Here is a 22267-nt window from a genome sequence, read left to right as displayed (position 1 = left end):
ACTTAACTAGCATAATTTTGTGCCCACCAGGCACTTCCAGTAGAAATCATCCATCTCTTAGGTTTATTTCCAGTGCCATTCATCAGCCCATGCAATCAGCACCAACACAACAAAACAGAAGACTCAGACAGTGCCCCTGTTCTGGTTTAATTGCATGAGTGTTAGAGCAGTCATCATATATCCATTTCAAAACTAACAGAAATGGATACAATACAGAACTAACAGTATCTAAAATGTAAAAGCCCCTGAAGACCCTGTCCTGGTTAATTTGTATTTTATATACAATCCAAATGATAAAAGATCACAGACGATAGATTTAATATTTATTACTAACATTTTCATGTTTTCTTTTAGTATTTATTAAACATCCACACCATGAAGGAAAGTGCCTGCATTGAAACTGGTAACTCTGTGCAAAAAGTAAATGTAATGCCGGTATACCTTTCTTTATCCATCCATTGGCTATATGAAAAAATTCTGTGTAAATGGATTTTTGGTAAAAATATTCACTGTAAAGGTCAGAGGGGCACTGTTATTTAAGATGATCTGGTTATGAATCCTTTTGTAAAGCAACACATTCTGCAATGTGAATAGTGTCCGTCTAGTTCATTTGCCTTGTAAATCCATACTTACACATATCAGATTTGCTTAAAGCAAAACACACTAATATTAATAAATGAGCTAGACATTTTTTAAGATGGTTATGTGTTCTGATCCTTTTCAATCTGAAATACTGGCTCCTTTTGGATTCACCACTAATCACCATCCCAGTCCAGGGAGACTCATTCTGAGTTTGTTGAGAATGTGACAGTAACACTTCCGAGGACTCCCTGCAGTCTTACTTAACTATGACCCCTCAGCCTTTATACATGCTGTTCCTTCAACTTAGCCACCTGGTGAATTAATTCTTAAGACTCACTCAAATTTCACTTCCCTTATGAAGCCTTTCTTGATAATACCCCCTACCCCCAGCCAGACACCCCTCCTCAGTGCTCTCACAGTACCCTACCCATCCCTTGTCAAATTCTACTGTAATTATCTGTTTACACACTCTATCTTGCCTACCAGACTGTGCACTCCCTGAGAGCTGAGATGATGTTTTATTCATTTATTCATTTCTAGACTTCCAATACCTAACATCACTATTGGCACATAGCAGGTGTTTAGTAAATGTCGGTTGTTTGATCACTATCCTTAACTGTACATTTTTGGACCCTGAAAAACAATGCTTTATTAAAACCACAAATAAAAATGTCAAAGAGAAGGTTTAACAATTTTATTCATTTCTATTGATCTCTTCTTTCTTTGATTAAAAAAAAAATGACCACATCAATTCACACCTTATGGTTCACAGAAAAAAACACCTCTAAACCAAATTCACAACTAATACATAGATGCATTTATGCATGTTCCTTCTTCTCCAAGCATACAGCTACATCCTAGCCCACTGCTAACATTGCTGCAGTAAAGAAGACATGAGGATCCACTAATTAAAGGGGGGAGGCAGTTACTGCAGGGATCACTGTAAGAGCTTTGGATCCTCATTGGCTGAGAGAGAGAAACCTGCTAAGAAAGTTGGGCATCTTTGGGGAAACAATAACGATGTCCAGTAGGACTTGGTCAACGTGGCTAGAAATTCCACATCCAGAATGTCCTAAGCAACAGCCCCAGCTGGGGGGATTTCCATCACTTTGAAACGATCATTACCCTTCCAATGTGGGCAGAACAGGTTGGACCTGATCCGCCTGTGTGTTACTGCAATCTGGCTTGGCATGGGATGATACTCAAGGACATGCAATGCCAGGAGTAGCCCAGCCCCACGGCGCGCTTATGCACACACGCACATACGCGCGCGCACACACACACACCCCACACCACACTCCAACTCACACTCACTGAATCGCTCACAAACCCGGGACCATCTCCCCTGCAAACACCACTGCATTCCTGTGTGCCCAGTCACACACAGGGAGTGCCCCCTCACATTCTCTCACTTCCCCAGTCTGCCCGGCCTACACCCCACACCACCCCCACGGACAGAACGCAGCCTAGCCTGGAACTGCAAGCTGGTGAGGACTGGTTTTTGTTGTATGTAACAAAGCCCCATGCACCCAGGTGCCCCACTGGATCGACTCCATCCATCTCTCCCCGCCCCCATCCATGAGCTCCCAGAACAAGAGAAAGCTCAGCTCTGGGAAGTGGATGCGGGGAGTGGGGGCGCAAAGAAAGAGAGCTTCAGGGGTGGGCGGGGGCAGGAGTCCGGGCAGCTTCAGTGCTCTCTCGCCATGAAGCGAGAGGGACGGGGAACTGGCAATGCTGCCTTCCCACCCCATCGCAACCCATCTGTTCATAGAAAAAGACCCACAACTGGGAAATAATCTACCCTTCCGTCCGCCCCGTGCCCTCCCAGCGGCTCTTGGAGCCACCGGCGCTCCAACAGCCCGCAACAAAGCGCCCCCCACACAGACCTGTTCCAGCCTCTTCGTGGCCCGAGCGAAGGGGAGCCGCTGCTGAGGGTTCTGCCCTTCGCCGCCGCCGGACAGGAGGCTCCGGGAATGGGAGGAGGAGCTGGAACTGGGGGAGGACGGAGGACGAGAGGGGATAGGAGACACAGCAGCAACGGCGGCAGCGGCGAGAGGAGGAGGAGGAAGAGGAGGAGGAGGAGGCTGCTTCTGTGGCAGCTGCTGAGGATGCTCTGGCGAGAGGCAGGGCTGGGTGCACGGGGCGTGGGCTCACGTGCGCCCCATGGCCCGGAGATGCGCGCGCCTCTGGGTGTGTGAGAGCATCTGGGTGTATTTTGACTGTAATTATTCCAATTCAGACCTAGTCTGGAACTTGTGGTTCCTGCAGCCAGGCGGAAGTGAAACCCTTTCAGTCTCCCAAGCCTGACTGTGCCGACAGGGGGATGGGGGTTGGGGGTGAGGGAGAGAGGGCGGGGAGAAGAGGTTCAGTACCAGGACGCAAGGCCTGCCATTAACGTCCACACCCCTTTCTTCTGGACACTGGTAGCTTGCATCCACATATATCTCTGGAAAGCCTATAGCCAAGGAGAATAGAAAAAGACCAAGGACAGTCACCATCACCATCACATTGTATTTAGTGAGCACTCACACTGTGCTGAGTGCTGTCTGGACTACCCAGAAGGCAATTGCTGTTCTAACTTGGGATTGACTTTCACGAGTTGAGGTGCGGATAACTTCATACAGGATCTACATTCCGCCTTTTCTCCTGTCTCTTGTGCCATTGAAATATCTCCTGCTTGTAACCAAGGTGGCATACAATCAATTCCCTACTTTATACTCTGCTTACCCAGCCAGTATTATCCAGGTCCCTGGCTTCACTGGTGTCAAGGGATCACTTAATCCTCATGCCACTCCCCCTCTAGGAGTGGGGTACTCAGTTGAGATGAGAACCAAGACTGGCTTCTTGGAGGTCAGAGGGTTGAAAATCATCATGGATCCAGCTGGAGACCCAGTTTGGATCTGCACCCCTAAAACTAAGATAAGGGAAAACCAATTGTGAGAGGCACAACTTCTCCCCATGATTCAATCCTTGGTGAACCCCTTGCTTAGAGCTCTGCTGAAAGTCTCCTTCCCATTGGTGACCTTTTGAGCATTTCACTTCATCTTGCCTAATGGTTTATGCTTATAGAGCACTTTGGGATTTACAAAGCACTTCCTAATAACGAGATCCCTACCATATCATCTCTGTGAATTCGGCAAGGAAGACATCATTATTCATATTTCGCAGATGAGGAAACATATTCATCAAGATTAAATGGATTTGCCTAATATTACAGGCTAATAAGGGGCAGATCCAGAATTGAGACCCAGGTCTTCAGATTTCCAGGCCAAAGATCCTTTTTTAAATTACATCTTGGAAAGATATTTGAAATTCATCTATTGATCTCCATGTTGGAGGTAAATGGTTTAGTGCCTTCACTAAGTTGAAATTGTTAACTAAAATGAGATTTTGCAAAAGTATTTTCAATTAGATTGATACATTTAGGTGCAACTCATAAGTTAGTGGGCAAAAAAGAGTTCAAGACTTGTAGGCCTCAGTCCACAATCAGCAGATATAATTTTTCCTTTGATTCTGCTACCAGCTACTGTGAGAATAATTTGAAATGAAGATACAGAAAGAAAATAGGAAGAGGGTCTATTTGAATTTCTTGGGGTGATAATCTTAGGAATATTTCACCCATGAGCTAGATCTGCATCCTCTAAGTCATGAGAATGAATCATTGTTTGCCGCCAAGGGAGGAAACCTGTCTCCCACACAGCAGCCTGGGAAGTCCCAAGATTATACAGATGGATATCAAGCAAAGGAGTCAGGCTAGAGCAGTGGGCAAAAGCTCCGCTCTGGACCCAGACCACCCTCACTGGAAAGTCTTTGAGAATGACTCAGTATCAACAATCCACCTGCAAAATAGGTGTAGAGGTGTGAGGACAAAATGAAGTGATACAAGTGCCTAGCAAGAGACATAGCAAGGCTCAATAAATGATAGGTATTATTATTAGGGGATAAAAAGCAACAACTGCATTAATGGGTGCTTCTCCATTAAAGGCAGAAATCCTTTATTACTGGCAGGACCTCAACATCGAGGGAATGCAGAAGAGGAGATTGCTTTTCTCCAGGATAGGAGAGATCAAGTGCTGGTGATAGGACACAGGCATGATAAACAAATAGAGATGAGGAATTCTCTGCAACTACTGAGGACTGGAGCTGAGAAGACAGCAGGATCAGAAGAGGATGATGAAAAGAGGACGTTTAGGATTGGGCAGGGGACTGACCCAGATTCTTGCTACTCGTGGTTTCTGTGATAGATTGGGAGTATATGCCTGTTAATGGTTTTGTAACAATGTACATGGTTTACTCAAAGGGGTGTTTTGGCTCTTCCAAAAAAATTCCTGTTTATGAAAAGGCCTAATGACAAACTCCATTCAGAATCTATCAAAAATACCTGAATCTGACATTCATCCAGGGACTCCCTGTTCTGATTTGGTACCAAATAGAGACTATTCTTGTTTGAGCCTTGCCAAGCACAGAGAGGTTGAGTCATAGCAATGCTATGAGCCAAGCTGCAGAAAAATTGTGAAGGAGGTGAAATCTGTCTCTGACACCCTTCCAGTCTCTCTGTGTTGCACCCTTTCCTTCCCGCTTCCAATCTCTGGACATCAAATCCCTGCCTTTCCTAACCGGGAAAAAGTGACCAGATTTATTCATTATAATGAAGTGTCTTTGTGTGCTTCTCTTCTCAGGGTTTATAAGGAGACAACGCTAAACCCAACGAAATGGATCACTAATGATAGAAGTTCAGGAATTCTGGGTGGTAAAAATACTTTGAGTACCCTCAAATCATTTAGGTATAAGACTCTCCATGAATAAGACCAGACCTTGGAAATATTAATTCACATCATAACAGAAACCTAGAACAGCAAGAGGCATTAGTTATTATCCCCAGCCCAACCCCTTTGTTTCACAGGTAATTAAACCAAGGCTCAGAAAGGTTAAGTGACTCTCCCAAGACCACGTAGCTCCCAAGAAGGAGAGCCATGAGTTGAATTCCAAGCACAGAGCTCTTTCCACTACACTGCTATTCCATCAGCCGAGATGAAAACTGGGAACAATTGCTTAGAGCTGATATTTGAGACTTTATTACAGGTACATAGGTATGGCATGAAAACAAGAATAGAGGTAAGAAATGAAGGAGCTGTCCTCTTTCTTGCTTCCTTGAACTTTCTCCTCACAAGCCATTTTTTTTCCTAGTAGCCCTTTCAAACACGACTGACATGCAGAATGGTCTATGTGATGCCAGGCACATAAAACTGGAAATGATTTTAGGGATATGAGACCAGGCTGAGAGGGACAGAGTCCAGGTCACTCCCTGAATCTCTTTTTTTTTTTTTTTCATTATTATAGTAAGAACATTTAACGTGAAATCTACCCTCTTAAATTTTTAAGTTTTCAATACAGTATTGTTAACTATAGACACAATGTTGTACAGAAGATCTCTGAAATTTAGTCATCTTGCATAACTGAAACTTTATACCCACTGAATATCACCTTCCCATCTCTCCTCATTCCCAGTCCCTGGCAACCACCATTCTACTCTCTGCTTCTATGAGTTTGACTGTTTTAGATACCTTGTGTATAAGTGGAATCATGTAGTATCTATCCTGTGACTGGCTTATTTCACTTACCATAACGTCCTCAAGTTTCAACCATGTCGCAAATGGCAGGATTTCCTTCTTTTTTAAGGCTGAATAATATTCTATTTTATGTATATTTCATTCATCCATCGATCAACTTTTACATTGTTTTCACATTTTGCGTAACGTGAATAATGCTGCAATGAACATGGGAGTGCAAATATTTTTTCAAGATCCTGATTTCAATTCTTTTAGATAAATACCCAGAAGTGGGATTGCTGTAATTTTTTTGAGGAAACTCCAGACTGTTTTCCATAGCAGCTGCACAATTTACATTCCCACCAACAGTGTACAAGGGTTCCAATTTCTCCACATTCTCACCAACACTTATCTTTTATTTTGTTTTGTTCTTTTTCTGTTTTGATAATAGCCATCCTAACAGGTGTCAGGAGAAATCTCATTGTGGTTTTGATTTGCATTTCTCTGATGATTAGTAATGTTGAGCATCCTTTCATATACCTGTTGGCCATTTGTATATCTTCTTTGGAGAAATGTCTATTCAAGTACTTTGCTCATTATTAAATCAGGTTGTTATTATTATTATTATTTGCTATTGAGTGGTATGAGATCCTTATATATTTTGAATATTAACCCCTTATCAGGTATATGGTTTACAAATATTTCCTCCCATTCTGTAAGTTGCCTTTTCACTCTGTTAATTCTTTCTTTTGCTTTGCAGAAGCTTTTTAGTTTGATGTAATCCCACTCATCTATTTTTGCTTTTGTTCCCTCTGCTTTTGGTGTTATATACAAGAAATCATTGCCAAGACCAATGTCATGGCGCTTTTCCTCTATGTTTTCTTCTAGGAGTTTTACAGTTCCAGGCCTTATGTTTAAGTCTTTAATCCATTTTGAGTTGATTTTTGTGCTTGATGTATGATAAGGATCCAATTTCATTTTTTTGCATGTGGATATCCAGTTTTCCCAATACCATTTGTTGAAGAGACTATCCTTTCCTCATTGTGTATTCTTGGCACACTTATGGAAGGTCAGTTGAACATATACACATGGGTTTATTTCTGGGCTCCCCATCCTGTCCCGCTGATCTATATGTCTGTCTTTATGCAAGTACCATACTGTTTTAATTACTATAGTTTTGTAATATAGTTTGAAATTAGGAAGTGTGATGCCTCCAGCTTTGTTCTTCTTGCTCAAGATTGTTTTGGCTATTCAGAGTCCTTTGTGGCTCTATATGAATTTTAGGATTATTTTTTCTATTTCTGTGAAAAATCCCATTGGGATTTTGATAGGGATTGCATTGAATCTGTAGATCGCTTTGGATAATATGGACATTTTAACAATATTAAGTCTTCTAATCCCTGAACACGAGATGTCTTTGCATTTATTTGTGTCTTTTTAAATTTCTTTCAATGTTTTATAGTTTTCAATGTATAAGTCTTTGACCTCTTTGGTTAAGTTTATTCCTAAGTATTTTAGTCATTTTGGCATTATTGTAAATGGTATTGTTTTTTCTTAAATTCCTTTCCAGATAGTTCGTTGTTATTGTATAGAAACACAACTGATTTGTCTATGTTGATTTTGTATCCTGCAACTTCACTGAATTTGTTTATTAGTTCTAACAGTTTGGGAGGAATCTTTAGGGTTTTCTACATATAAGATTATGTCATCTGCAAATGGCAATAATTTTACTTCTTCCCTTCCAATTTGGATGCCTTTTTTTCCTTGCCTAATTGCTCTGGCTAGGACTGCCAGTACTATGTTGAACAAAAGTGTCAAGAGTGGGCATCCTGATCTTAGAAGAAAAGCCTCCAGTTTTTCACCATTGATGTTACAAAGTATGAGTATGATGATAGCTGTGGACTTTTCATATATGGCGTGTATTATGATGAGGTGATTTCCTCCTTTTTTTCTCCAGCTTTATTAAGGTATAATCAACAAATAAAAATGGTATGTATTTAAAGTGTACAATGTGAAGTTTTGATATATGTATACATTGTGAAATGATTACCACAATCAAATTAATTCACACATCCATCACCTCACATAGTTACTTTTGTGTGTGTGGTGAGAACACTTAAGATCTACTCTTTTATCAAATTTCAAGTATACAATATAGTATTATTAACTACAGTCACCATGCTGTACATTGGCTCTCCAGAACTTATTCATCCTGCATAACTGAAAATTTGTACCCTTGGACCAAGGTAATTTCCTTCTATTTCTAGTTTGTTGAGATTTTTTTTTTTCATGAAATGATGTTGAATTTTATTAAATGTTTTTTCCAGATCTTTTGAGATGATGATGTGATTTTTATCTTTCATTCAGTTAATGTGGTGTATCGCATGAACTGATTTTTATATGTTGAACCATCCTTGTATCTCAAGAATAAATCCCACTTGGTAGTGGTATATGATCCTTTTAAGATGCTATTGAATTTGGTTTCCTAGTATTTTGTTGGGATTTTTGCATCTATGTTCATCAAGCATATTGGCCTGTAGTTTTCTCTTCTTATAGTATCTTTGTCTGGCTTTGGTATCAGGGTAATACTGCCCTCATAAAATGGGTTTGGAAGTTTTTCCTTCCCTTCAATTTTTCAGAAGAGTTTGAGAAGGACTGTCATTAGTTCTTCTTTAAATGTGTTGAGGAATTCACCTGTAAAGCCATCTGGTCCTGGACTTTTCTTTGTTGGGACATTTTCAATTACTGATTCAATTCCCTTACTAGTTAAAAGTCTGTACAGATTTTGTATTTCTTCATGATTCAGTCTTTGGGAGTTTGTATGTTTCTAGAAATTTATCCATTTCTTCTAGGTTATCCCATTTGTTGGAATATAATTGTTCATAGTAGTCTCTTATAATCCTTTTTATTTCTGTCACATCCATTGTAATGTCTCCTGTTTCATTTCTGATTTTATTTGAGTATTCTCTCTTTTTTTCTTAGTCTAGCTAAAAGTTTGTCAATTTTATCTTTTCAAAAAACCATTAGTTTCATTGATATTTTTCTATTGTGTTTCTAGTCTCTCTTTTGTTTATTTCTGCTCTAATCTTTTTTTAGTTCCTTGAAGTGTGAAGTTAGATTGTTTAGTTGAGTTCTTCTTTTTTAATTATAGGCACTTATTGCTAAAATGTCTCTCTTACTACTGCTTTTGCTGTATCCCATAAGTTTTGGTATGTTGTGTTTTCTTTTTCATTTCCATTTTCATTCATACAAGATATTTTCTAATTTCCCATTTAATTTCTTATTTGACCTATTGGTTGTTCAGTAGTCATTCCATGAATCTTGTATTTTTAGAATAAATCCCTGTTATGAGCATATTATGATGAATCTCCACTCAAATTGAGTACCAGGAAAGAATCTAGCCAGTGAAAGTTTCCAGTTTGTAGGGTTCCTGTTAATTAAGGCTTTTCTATAATCTCAAAACACAGGAAGGATTTAAGATAATTGGACCTTTGAAAAATAGAACATAAAACACATTTCTATTTAGTCTTGCTTTCCTGGTTTTTTTTTTTTGGTGAGGAAGATTGGCCCTGAGCTAACATCTCAGCAAAAAGAGGAAGATTGACTGTGAGCTAATATCTGTGCCCATCTTCCTGTATTTTGTATGTGGGCTGTCACCACAGCATGGCTTGATGAGCAGTGTGTCAGTCCATGCCCAGGATTTGAACCTGCGAACCCTGGGCAGCCAAAGTGGAGTGTGAGAACTTAACCACTATGCCATGGGGCCAGCTTCTTGCTTTCCTGTTTTATTGCCATGTTTCCTGTCTAAGCTGTGGACAATAACTTGAGATTCAAATGTTCCTACGAGATTTATTAACTAGTCTTTCTACTTCTGTATAAGTTATAATACAAGTGAGAAAAAAAGACACAGTCCTTGTCCTCTAAGAACTGGAAAGAACTCAGCATTGGATTGAACATGGATTTCAATTACTGCTAGATGTAAATTAGTATAACTTCTCTGAAGGGCTAGGTGGCAATATATATCAAAATTTTGAAAAACTAAGTGTGGAAAAAAGTTTCCCCAGGCAATCTCCTGAATTTCTTAATTGAAAAAATAGTCCAGAGGCCTGGTTTCCCTTGATGATTAGATGAGCTATTTCTATGGACAAGTTCTTTGTTTCAGGACCCAATTTCTTAATCTACAAAATGAGGTAATAATTTTTTAAACACATCTCCTTGAAAAACTGGGATGGATGGAATGTGGGGAAGAGCACTACCTAATCCATGGTTTTCAGATATTGATGCTGAAGGCAATATATGGTGAGTGTGGGTAATGTACATGCCCCCTTTGACAGTTAAATTATAAAGGAAATGAAAAATGATTAATTTTAGACTTTTCAAAGTACGCATGTTAAAATAGCAAGACTAATCAACAAAAGTTTAGACATAAAACATACGACTTCCAGGGCTGGCCCGGTGGCGTAGTGTTTGAGTTTGTGCGCTCCACTTCAGCAGCCTGGGGTTTGTGAGTTTGGATCCCGGGCATGGACCTATGCACCACTTATCAAGCCATGCTGTGGCAGGCGTCCCACATATAAAGTAGAGGAAGATGGGCACAGATGTTAGCCAAGGGCTAATCCTTGACTAGGCTAACCCAAAAGAGAAGGATTGGCAACAGGTGTTATCTCAGGGCTAATCTTCCTCACACACACACAAATATATATATATATACAACTTCTAAATAAGTAGAGAGAAAAATGGAATAAAAAAAGAAAATAAAGCCTAATTCAAAAGAAGTCAAGAAAAAAGAAGAAGGAAAATGAAACAGTAAAAGGGACAAATAAAAAGCTCATAATAAGAGAGTAGGAATAAATCCAAATATATCAGTAATCACTCTAAATAGAAATGGACTAAAGTCCTCAATTAAAATGTCAAGGATTGTCAGAATGAATAAAAGAACAAAATCCACTTATATCCTGTTTATAAGAGAAATGCCTTCATTTATATGTCCATGTAAGGACACAAAAACACTAAATGTCAAAGGGTGGAAAAAAATGTTACTGGGCAAAAACTGACCAAAAGAAAGGTGAAGTAGCTATTTTAATATCAGATTTTTAAAATGTAAGGCAAAAACATTACTAAAGGTGAAAAGAGTCACTTTGTAATGGAAAAAGTAAATTCAACCCGGAAGGTGTAATATTTCAAAATTTTTAATTGCCTATTAGTACAGCCAAATTTTTTTCTAAAACGAAATTTGACATATCTACAAGGAGAAATTGATAAACCCACTATCACAGTGGGAGATATTTAACACATCTTTCTCAGCAACTGATAGATCAGGCTGAAAAAAATCAGTAAAGATATAAAAGATTTGAACAGCATAATTAACATCTGGATGTTATGTATATGTGTCTGTATATATATATATATATATATATATACATATATATATATATATAATTTCAACAAATAATTAGAGAATGTACATTACTTTCAAGTACCTTTGGACCATATACAAAAATTGACCACATGCTAGCTTCAACAAATTTTGAAGATTTGATATCGTATCAAACCACCTTCTCTAATTACAATACAATTAAATTACAAAGCAATCTAAAAAATATGACTAGGAAAAAAATCCATATACTTGGAAACTTAAAACTCAATATTAGACAACTTATAGGTAAAAAAAGTCATAGAGAAAATTAGATTTGGAATTGAATACTTAGAAGTGAAAGATAATGAAAATACTACATATCAAAATTTGTGGGTTGAGCTAAAGTGATGTTTGGAAGAAAATGAATAGACTTAAAAGCTCTTGCTAGAAAAGAAAGAAGGCTCAGAATTTATCAGTTAGCATTTAATTTAAGAAATTAGAAAAAGAATACCAGACTAATCCTCAAGAAAGCAGAAGAAAGGAAATAATAAAGATGAGTAAGAGTTAATGAAATATAAAACAAATATATAGTAGTATCAACAAAGCCAACAGTTATTTCTTTGAAAAGACTAATAAAATACACAAATCTCTGGCAAGATTAACCAAGAAGGAAAAATGACAGATAATGCAAATATACATTTCAAAATAAAAAAGGTGGGAAATAATTACAGATGCTGCAGTGATTAAACAGATAATAATAAGATAATATAAAGAACTTCATGTCAATAGATTTGAAAATAGATTGAAAATGGATGCATTCAAAGTGACTTAAGAAGTAGAAAACTCAAAAAGTCCTCTAACCACTAAAGAAAATGAATCAGTAAATAAAATCATTCCCAAAAAGAAAACACCAGGCCCACAGTACTTGACAGGCTAGTTCTACCAACCATTCAAGGAAAATATCATTCCAATATTGTCAAACTCTTCCAGAGAAAAATAAATTAGTAACACTCTCTGAGTTTTTTTGGTAACAAAACCTGACCAGGACTATTTATAAGAAAGAAATATTACAAGTCAGTCTCACACATGGTTATAGATGTAAAAATTATAAACAAAATATTAGCAAACTAAATTCAGCAATATATAAAAAGATAATGAATATTTAGCAAGTTGGGTTTATCCCAGGAATGCAAGGTTGGTTTGGAGAATTAATTAACATAAATCATCATATTAACTCATTAACGAAGAAAAAAAATCATATCACCTTTTTGATAATATGGAAAACATATTCAGTAATATTTAACATTCCTTCATGATTTTAAAAAAAACAGCCTCTTAGCTAACAAGGAATAGATGGATTCTTCCTATACCTGAAAAAGGGCATCTGTACCAATAACTATAGCAGACATCATACTGGGGAACTGCTGAGAATATTTCCTTCAAGATCAGAAATAAGACAAAGATGCCTCCTAGGACAGCTCCTGTTCAGCATTATAATGGATGTTCCAGCCAGTACAGTGAGACAAGAAGAAAGAAAGATTAGGCAAAACAGAAGCAAATGGTAATTATTTGAAGTTTGTGTAGTATATTTTGTCAATTTTACCTCAATAAAGCAGTTTTAAAAAAATCTTTTTACCTTGACCTGGCCTAACCTGAGCCAACCTGACCTTACATAATTTAAACTGACATTTCCAGTATTGAGGTGGAAGTGATCCTATTACAAAAAGATCACAGCCCAGATACTTGCACCCATGTGCCTCCCTCCCTAGGAAAATGGCCCTGGTTAACATTAACTTCTTGGTGTAGGAACAGGAACTGCTGGCAATCAGAGCTACCTTTGAGGCATGGGAGTCTCTACACCTACAATGATATAGCACAATCTGTGCATCATGATGCCATTAAAGCAAAGCTGGAAGCTCAGTTTTGCCAGATGAAATGTCACTGTTCTAGAAAAGGTAAAATTTTCACATCCACTGTGTCCCATTGAGTAGATGCTCAGTCATGTAAGTCTGAGTGAAGCCAAGGCCCCACCCTAAGAGAGTCTCTGACCTGGGAGCTTTACTGTCACTATAGTCAGTTGCACCTGACTGAGGCAAGTGAAAGGGACAACAAGCATGACCCTACTCAGGAGCACTGGTGAGGGACCAGAATATTCTAATGCAAGGGGGATAGAGTGCTAACTATATGCTGGCAATACATCCTGGTAGGTGCATTGACTCTGCCACAGTGGCCTATTCAAAACCTTGAGTGCAGGGACTTATGGTGGCCCCATATCTGTCACAATGCCAGCCAGTAAACCAGAACTTGGAGCACTTACAATGTGATCAAGGATAAATCTGGAAGGCCCAACAGACTAATTTATCCATTACCTCAAACACACTCTTGATACCATCGATATGGGATTGATCATAAACCTACTCCCTGTTTCATGGTCATAACACTATCTTGGTTGTAGTGGATACCCTTACCAGAAGGTCATCACAATTGTCAATGTAGCATAATGATTAAGGGAATGAGCTTTGGAGTCAGACAGCAGCTGTTTAAATCTCAGCTCTCTCCTTTATTAGCTGTGACCTTGGGAGAACAATTTTACCTTCCTAGGGCTAGTTTCCTCATCTGTAAAATGCAGATAAAAATAGTCCCTGCCTCATAGAGTTGCATACAATAATATGTGTAAAGCGTTCTTTATTACATGTTTAATTTTTACACAAGTAATATATGAATATGTTCTCATTGTAAAAAAAGTTGGAAAAATTAAAAAATACATAGAAAATGCACAAAAATTTGTATATGAATATTTATAGCAACATTATTCATGATAGCTAAAAAGTGAAAACAACTCAAATGCCCATCAACTAATGAATGGATAAATAAAATGTAGTATATCCATACAATAGAATAATATTCAGCAATGAAAAAAAAACCAAAATATGGATACATGGATAAACTTTGAAAACATTATGCTAAGTGAAAGAAGCCAGTAACAAAGGAGGGCATATTGTATGATTCCATTTATGTGAAATGTCTCAAATAGCCAAACCCGTTGAGACAGAAAGTAAATTGGGTGGTTGCCAAGGGCTGGGTGTGAGAGTGAGGTTGAGAGGAAATGGGAGTGACTCCAATGGGTAAAGAGTTTCTTTTTGAGGCAATGATAATGTTCTAAAATTGGCTGTGGTGATGGTTGTACAACTCTGTGAATATACTAAAAACCATTGATTTGCACATTCAAATGTGTGAATTGTATTTTACATGAACTATATCTCAATAAAGCTGTCATAAGAAATATATGGCATATAAAGTAAACGTCCGCTTCTCAATCATCTGTGCCCGCCTTCCCCTGCTTTTTTATAAGAAGTCTGGTATATGTCACTCCAGATCATTTAAATAAGTTTTCATACCTATGTGTACATATACAAACATATGGTTTTACTTTGTTTTAGGATAACACTTTGCATTTGTTCTGCAACCTACCTTCTTCATCTACTGATGGAGCTCAGAATTCTTTTCATGTCAGGGCACATAGCTCTACCTCATTCATTTTAACTGCTGTATTATAGGTCAGTATGATGTGGATGATGGATGAATCATAGTTTATTTACCATTCTTCTATTGCTGGTCACCTAGATTGTGTCCAGTTTTTGCTATTATAAACAATGGTTCAGTAACATCAGTGTACATGCCTATTTGTGCACATGGAAATATATTTTTCTCGGAAAAATATAGTACTTATAAAGGACTTGCCGTAGGGAAGAGTAAAGTAAATTTAAATTTTTTTGGTTCTTCTAAATTGGCCTCCAAATGGGCTATATCAAATTACATACCAACAAACAGCTTATACAAGTACAAATTTCTCCTCACCTAGTGTCCATTTTTTAATTGAGTTGTTTTCTTATTTATTCTTCTTATTATTATTATTGAGATTTGAGAGTTCTTTACATTCGGGACACAAGTCCAGATTATGATTTAATATATTATTTATATTCTGGACACAAGTAATTTCTCAGATATATGATTTGCAAAGATTTTTTTCCCGGTCATTCTCTTAAGAATGTTTTTTGAAAAGCAAAAGTCTTAAATTTTGATGAGGATTAATTTATCAACGTGTTCTATTATGGATCATGTCTTTGGTGTTGTATTCAAAAACTCTTTGCCTAACCCAATGTCACGAAAATTTTTCTCCTGTGTTTTCTTTTATATATCTTACAGATTTAGATTTTACATTTAGGTTTGCGATCCACTTTTAATTTTTGTATGTCGTTTGAGGTATGCATTGAAGTTCACGTTTTGCATACAAATATCCAATTGTTTCAGCAGCATTGTTGAAAAGACTATTCCTTTCTCCACTGCACTGCCTTTGCACCTTTGTAAAAAGAATTAGCTATCTATATGTGCGTGGGTCTATATCCGGACTCTATTCTGTTCTACTGATTTATTTATCTTTATGCCAATACCACACTGTTTTGATTTGTTTTCACCGTAGCTTAATAAGAAGTCTTGAAATCAATTAGGGTTATCCCTCTAACTTTTTCCTTTTTCAAAGTTATTTTGGCTATGCTAGGTCTTTTAGACTTCTATATGGATTTTGGAATAAGCTGGTCAATTTCTACAGAAAAGTCCTGCTGGGATTTTGATTAGAATTGTATTTAATCTATAAATCAATTTAGGAAGACTTGACATCTTAACAATACTGAGACTTAAGATTAATGAAGAAGGTATATTTCTCCACTTGTCATTTTTAATTTCTCTCCACAATTATTTGTAGTTTTCACTTCACAGATCTTTTATATCTTTTATCAGACTTACCTCTAAGCAATTCATACTTTTTGTGCTACTATAAATATATCTTTTAAATTTTTAATTACTGGTAGATACACTTGATTTCTGTATATTGATTCTCCATCTGGCAACATTGCTAAATTCACTTAGTTCTAATAGCTTTTTTGTAGGTTTTACCAAATTTTCTAAATAGATAATCACGTCATCTATGAATAAGAACAGTTTTATTTCTCTTCATTGACAATCTGGATGACTTTTATATATACATATTTTACCTAATTGCAATATTCAGAAGCACCGGTACAATGTTGAATAGAAATGTTGAAAGCAGACATTCTTGCCTTGTTCATGATCTAATGGAAAAAACATTAAGTCTTTCATCATTGTATATGACGTCATATATAGATTTTTCGATGCTCTTTCTCAAGTTGAGAAAGTTCACTTCTATACTTAGCTTTGCTGAGAGTTTTGTTTTTTTTTTTTAATCAGGAATGGATGTTGGATATTTTTGTCAAGTGCTTTTTCTTCATCTATTGAGATGATCATATGGTTTTTTCTCCTTTAGTTTGTTAATATGGTAAATTACATTTACTTTTAAATGTTAAACCAACCTTGCATTACTGGAATAAGTCCCGCTTGGCAATGATGTTTATACTTCTAATATATTGTCGGATTTGATTTGCAAACGTTTTAAAGACATTTTTTCCATCTATATTCATGAGGAATAGCAGTTGGTAATTTTCTTTTTTTGCAACATCTTTTTCTGGTTTTGGTATCAGGGTAATGTTGGCCTTATGAAATGAGTTGGGAAATATTCCTTCCTCTTCAATTTTCTTGAGGAAAATTTATAGTGAATTGGTATTATTTCTTCCTTAAGTATTTGGTAGAAGTAAAGGCATCTGAGCCTGGTGATATATTTATGGGAAAGCTTTTAACTACAAATTCAATTTCTTTTATAGATTTGTGGCTATTCAGGTTATTTGTTTCTTCTTGAGGGAGCTGTGATAGTTTGCATCTTTCAAGAAGGTTGCCCATTTTATCTAAGTTGTCAAATTTATTGGCACAAAGTCATCCATAATATTCCCTTATTACCCTTTTAATGTTGGTTGACTCTGTAGTGCTGTGCCCTTTCTCATTTTTGATATTGGAAATTTGTGTTCTTTTCTTTTCTGAGAAGTCTGGCTAGAGGTTTATCAATTTCTTTTATTTTCTCAAAAAATGTAGCTTTTGGTTTCATCGTTTTTCTCTATTGTTTTTCTGTTTCCTACATTATTGATTTATACTTTAATCTTCATTTTTTTCTTCTAATTACTTTGATCTTTTTTTCAGTTTTTTAATGTAGATGGTAACATCACTGATTTGAGATCTTTCTAAACTGCTTCTAGCTACATACCACAAATTCTAATATGTTGTGTTTTCATTTTCACTCAGTTCAAAATATTTCCTAATTTCCATTTTGATCTTCTTTGACTCATGGGTTATTTAAAAGTGTGTTGTTCAGTTTTTAAACATATGTGAAATTTTCTTAGATGTTTTTGTTATTAATTTATAATTTAATTCCATTGTGATCAAATAACATACATTGTGTAACTTGAATCCTTTAAAATTTATTGAGACTTGTTTTATTTTCAAGAATATGATCTGTCTTGATAAATGTTCTATCTGCACTTGAGAAAAATGTGTCATCTGTTGTTGCTGGATGGACTGTTCTACATATGTCATTCAAGTCAAGTTCTCTGATAGTGTTGTCTACTATATCCTTGCTGATTTTCTGTCTACTTGTTCTAATAGTTATTGAGAGGATATTAAAATCTCCAACTATAATCATGGATTTGTCTATTTTTCCTTATAGTTCAGTCACTTTTTGTTTCCTGAATAATTTTAGGGGCACAAACATTTAGGATTGTCATGTCCTTTTGACGGATTGACCCCTTTATCATGATGAAATGACCTTCTTTATACTGATAATATTCTTCACCTGGAAATTCACTTTGGCTGATATTAATACATGAGTGTCAGCTTTGTTTTGGCTAGTGTTAGCATGGGATGTCTTATTTATTCCTTTTACTTTTAACTATTTGTGTCTTTATAGTTAAAGTGTGTGTGTTGAATGTAGCACATAGTTGCACTTTGCTTTTTTTAATCCAATCTGACAATCTCTGCCTTTTAATTAGGGAGATTAGACCATTTACTTCTAATGTGACTATTGATATGATTGGCAATAAATGTATCATGTTGCTATTTGTTTTCTATTTGTCTCATCTGTTCTTTGTTCCACCTTTCCATTTTCTTTTAAATTAATTGTGCATTTTTTATGATCTTATTTTATCTCCTTTGTTGGTTTATTAGCTATAACTTTTTCTTTACTATTTTAGAGATTGATTCAGGGTTTATAGAAAACATTTTTAGTGATTATAGTCTACCTTCAAGTGAATTTATATCACTTCACATGCAGTATAAGAACCTACCCACAATATAATACCATTTCTTCCCTCCCAGTCTTTATGCTATTGTGGCCATACATTTTACTTTTACATATTTATAAACCTCACAATTCATTGTCATTATATTTGTTTAAAGAATCGGTTATCCTTTAGACAGATTTAAATAATATGAAAAAAATTTATATATTTACCCAGGTAGCCATCATTTCCAGTACTCTCTATTCCTTTCTGTAGATATATATTTCCACTTGGTGTCATTTCTCTTCTGCTTGAAAGACATCCCTTAACATTTGCTTAGTGTGGGATTGCTGGTGATGAATTCTTTCAAGCTTTTGTATGTCTGAAAATGGCTTTATATGACCTTCCTTTTTAAAAGATATTTTCTCTGGATATAGAACACTACATTGACAGTTCTTTTCTTTTAGTACTTTAAAGATATTGCTCCATTCTCGTCTCACTTTCACCATTTCCAATGAGAAATCTACTGTAATCCATATCTTTGTTCCTCAGTACACAACTTGTCTTTCTTCTCTGGCTGCTTTTAAGATTTTCTCTTTATCACTGGTTTCATTAAATTTGATTAGGATGTAGTTTGGTGTAGTTTTCTCCATGTTTCTTGTGTGGGGGATTCTCTGAGCTTCTTGAATCTGTGGATATATCAGAGTTTTCATCAAATTTGGAAATTTTTCAACCATCATTTCCTCAAATATTTTTTCTATCCTCTGCTCGCTATCCTTTGGTCACCACGATTACTCACATATTTGGCTGTCTGAAGTTGTCTCACAGCTCGCTGATGTGCCTTTCATTATACTGATTTTTTTCCCCTACTTTTTAAGTTTTAGATAGCTTTCATTGCTGTATTTTTTAGTTTACTAACTTTTTATCCTGCAATGTCTAATCTGCTGTAAATCCCATTTAGTATATTTTGAATCACACACATTATTGTTTTCATCTCTAAAGTTCTATTTAGGTCATTTTAAAAGATCTTCCATGTCTCCACTTCACAGATTGAGCATATGGACTACAGTTAAAGTAACTGTGTTAATGTCTTTGTTAATTCTAATATCGGTGTCAGTTCTGGGTTGGTTTTCAATTGATTTACTATTCTCATTAGTAGCTGAAAAGTATTACATTATATGAATGTACCATAATTTATTTAACTAGTTCAGTATTGGTAGACATTCTATTCTTCCCAGTCTTTTACTAACACAATTAATGCTACAAGGGACATCCTCATATTCATGCCTTTGTGCAGGTATATCAATAGGATAAATTTCTGAAGTTAAATTGCTGAGTTAGACAGTATGTGCACTTTTTAAATTATTCATTTATTTAGTTAGTTATTTTAATTTTTAATTTGATACTCTTTCTGGCCCCATTAAAAGGACTTGGCTCATTCATGCAAGTAATATCTAGAACAGTTAAAATCCCAGCATCTGGCAACGTGCACCTGCTTTTGGTATTCATTCAGACACCACACATTTTGTTTGCCCACTCTGACCTGCTTGATGATATTCCTCTTGTCTTTCCTGGTTCTCCCCATTTGGCACTGCCCCTCAACTTCTACTGCTTTGCAAACACTCCCTTGCATGACCACTAATTTTAGATATATTTTTCCTTCAGACGTAATTTTGCTATTTTCTCCTTCAAGATCCGTGGCCAAGGACATCAGGAAGAAGATTTTCTGTTTCCCATCCCTGTCTTGTGGGACTAACTCACTGGGCTGCTCTCCTTCCCAGCCTCCACATTATGAGAAGAGCATCAGACAGTATTTAGAGGGCAACTTTCTCCTTGGACATGGATACAGGGCTTCGTGCTTATCTATCAGCTACTAGGATGAAGCTTTGGTCGCTTTGTTGGCACATGCCCTAGCTTGATGGGGATTCATGCTACCAGCTTTGAACTCCAAATGCTGCTATATGTGAAGATATTCAGCCATCCTTCACAGTGGAATAAAAGAAAACTGCTTTTCTTGTTTTCCTTCTCTCCTGTATGCCTAAAGACATGGGTGAGTGATGTGTATGCTTCTTGTAGGTTCAGAAACTACCAGGGTCTCTTAACTAATCTGGGACGTATATCTGGTGGCCTAGCTTGTCAAAGGGGAGCCAAAGTACTCTGTCACTGAGTTGAGCATAGGATAGACTCAGGGCCCTTAAGCTGCTTGGTAGGCCAAATCCTGGTCAAATGAACCCAGATGCCCACTCAATTCATACCTACCACTATGTGAACAACCACCACCAATGGGTGTTTCTGATTGGGAGACTTATGACCCTCAAGCTCACCTCATAGATAAGTATATAGGAGGGTGTAGCTAGACACTGCTGCCCATCACCCACTATCCAACCCCCTTTGGTCCTTGACTTTACTTTCCTGGAATCTGAAGACCTACACAGTGAGTGATACAAAGGAGAAGTCTCAGTGGCTTGGATATAGCAAAGAATGGTGGCAGATGAGGTGGATTCACATAAAGGGGTTAGCTGGAATCAGAAACTCATTGTGTTGATGATGTTCATTACCTTGAAGTGTCCCACGTGGTCGTGTTTGTGTGTGTGTGATTGTCTCCTATGCTGATGTTCTCTTCAAGGACCCAGCGTTGTTCAGTGTACTTCATGTCCTGACCTTCAGCATTCTGGTAGCTTACAGCTCCTTATGTCCAACATAGCATTGGACAGTATGGAAAGCAGTGGATGTGGAAGGCATAATAACTGTGAAAATAAGTGTTTCTAGATGGATGAATGTGACAAGTTGTGGGAAAACTCAGGCACAGTAAGGAGAGGGAGCCAGTGTGTTATTAGTAAAAAGTGAAACAGCAGAGATAGTCCTCTAGTTCTTGGTTGATATTCTATATCTGACCTCTATATCTACCAGCAGTAGGTCATTGACACGTGGATACTAATGTGAAGGGCCTTGAACAGGACCCTCCAAAATCAGGAAAATTGAAGGCAATAATCAGAGACCAAATAACTAGATAATTTGGAACCAGAATACTCTTTTCATAAACAAAATAATCATAGCTGGAGTAGATAGGGAGCTGATGCTGAGTATGCAATGAATGATATATATATATATTTTTTTTCTAAGACATCTGCCACTACAAGGATTCTGTGGAGTTATGAAAAAGGGAATATGCCAAAATAGTTTACTGTGAGATGGAATCTCAGAGGTGTTTGGAGATCTGAGGTGGAAGCAGACGGCTCTTGGATCTACTAGTCTACTCCTTGACTTGGAAGCAGCTATCCTAAGTGATGACTCATTGAAGATGTTGTGTCAGAGACGGAGTCACTACTAAAAACTAAGTTCAAAGTCTTGACTTGAATGGACCACAGTAGCCAGCAGGGTAGTGTCATTATACAAGGGAAGTACTTGTGTGTGAGCCTCTCTAGCTAGGAAATATAATTGCCCACTCTCATAGAGTAGGCACTTTCAACATTCTCTGCCTCTTGGGGCTGTCACTGCATGGGCCTGGAGATCACCCAGGTGCTGCCATGAGTAGGCATCTATCTGCAGCCTGCTCTGGATTGTGCCAGCTAGTTGTAGAGGGCAGTGGTGTAGGGCTTAGA

The 22267-nt window shown here is 37.1% G+C and overlaps 1 protein-coding gene across 4 annotated transcripts in view; it reads right to left on the bottom strand.

The window, feature by feature from the left end:
- The window catches only part of PAK3 (p21 (RAC1) activated kinase 3), a 253215-nt gene extending 250348 nt beyond the window's left edge, over positions 1 to 2867 (bottom strand). For all 4 annotated transcript variants that reach the window (XM_058536518.1, XM_058536524.1, XM_058536528.1 and 1 more), the window contains exon 1: positions 2469 to 2867. The gene's annotated coding sequence lies outside the window, so the exon portion shown is untranslated. The remainder of the gene's footprint in view (positions 1 to 2468) is intronic.
- Positions 2868 to 22267: the final 19400 nt, after the last annotated feature.

The sequence above is a fragment of the Diceros bicornis genome, chromosome X, assembly GCF_020826845.1.
Source record: "Diceros bicornis minor isolate mBicDic1 chromosome X, mDicBic1.mat.cur, whole genome shotgun sequence".
Lineage (NCBI taxonomy): Eukaryota > Metazoa > Chordata > Mammalia > Perissodactyla > Rhinocerotidae > Diceros > Diceros bicornis.
This window is presented reverse-complemented; position numbering and strand designations above follow the sequence as displayed.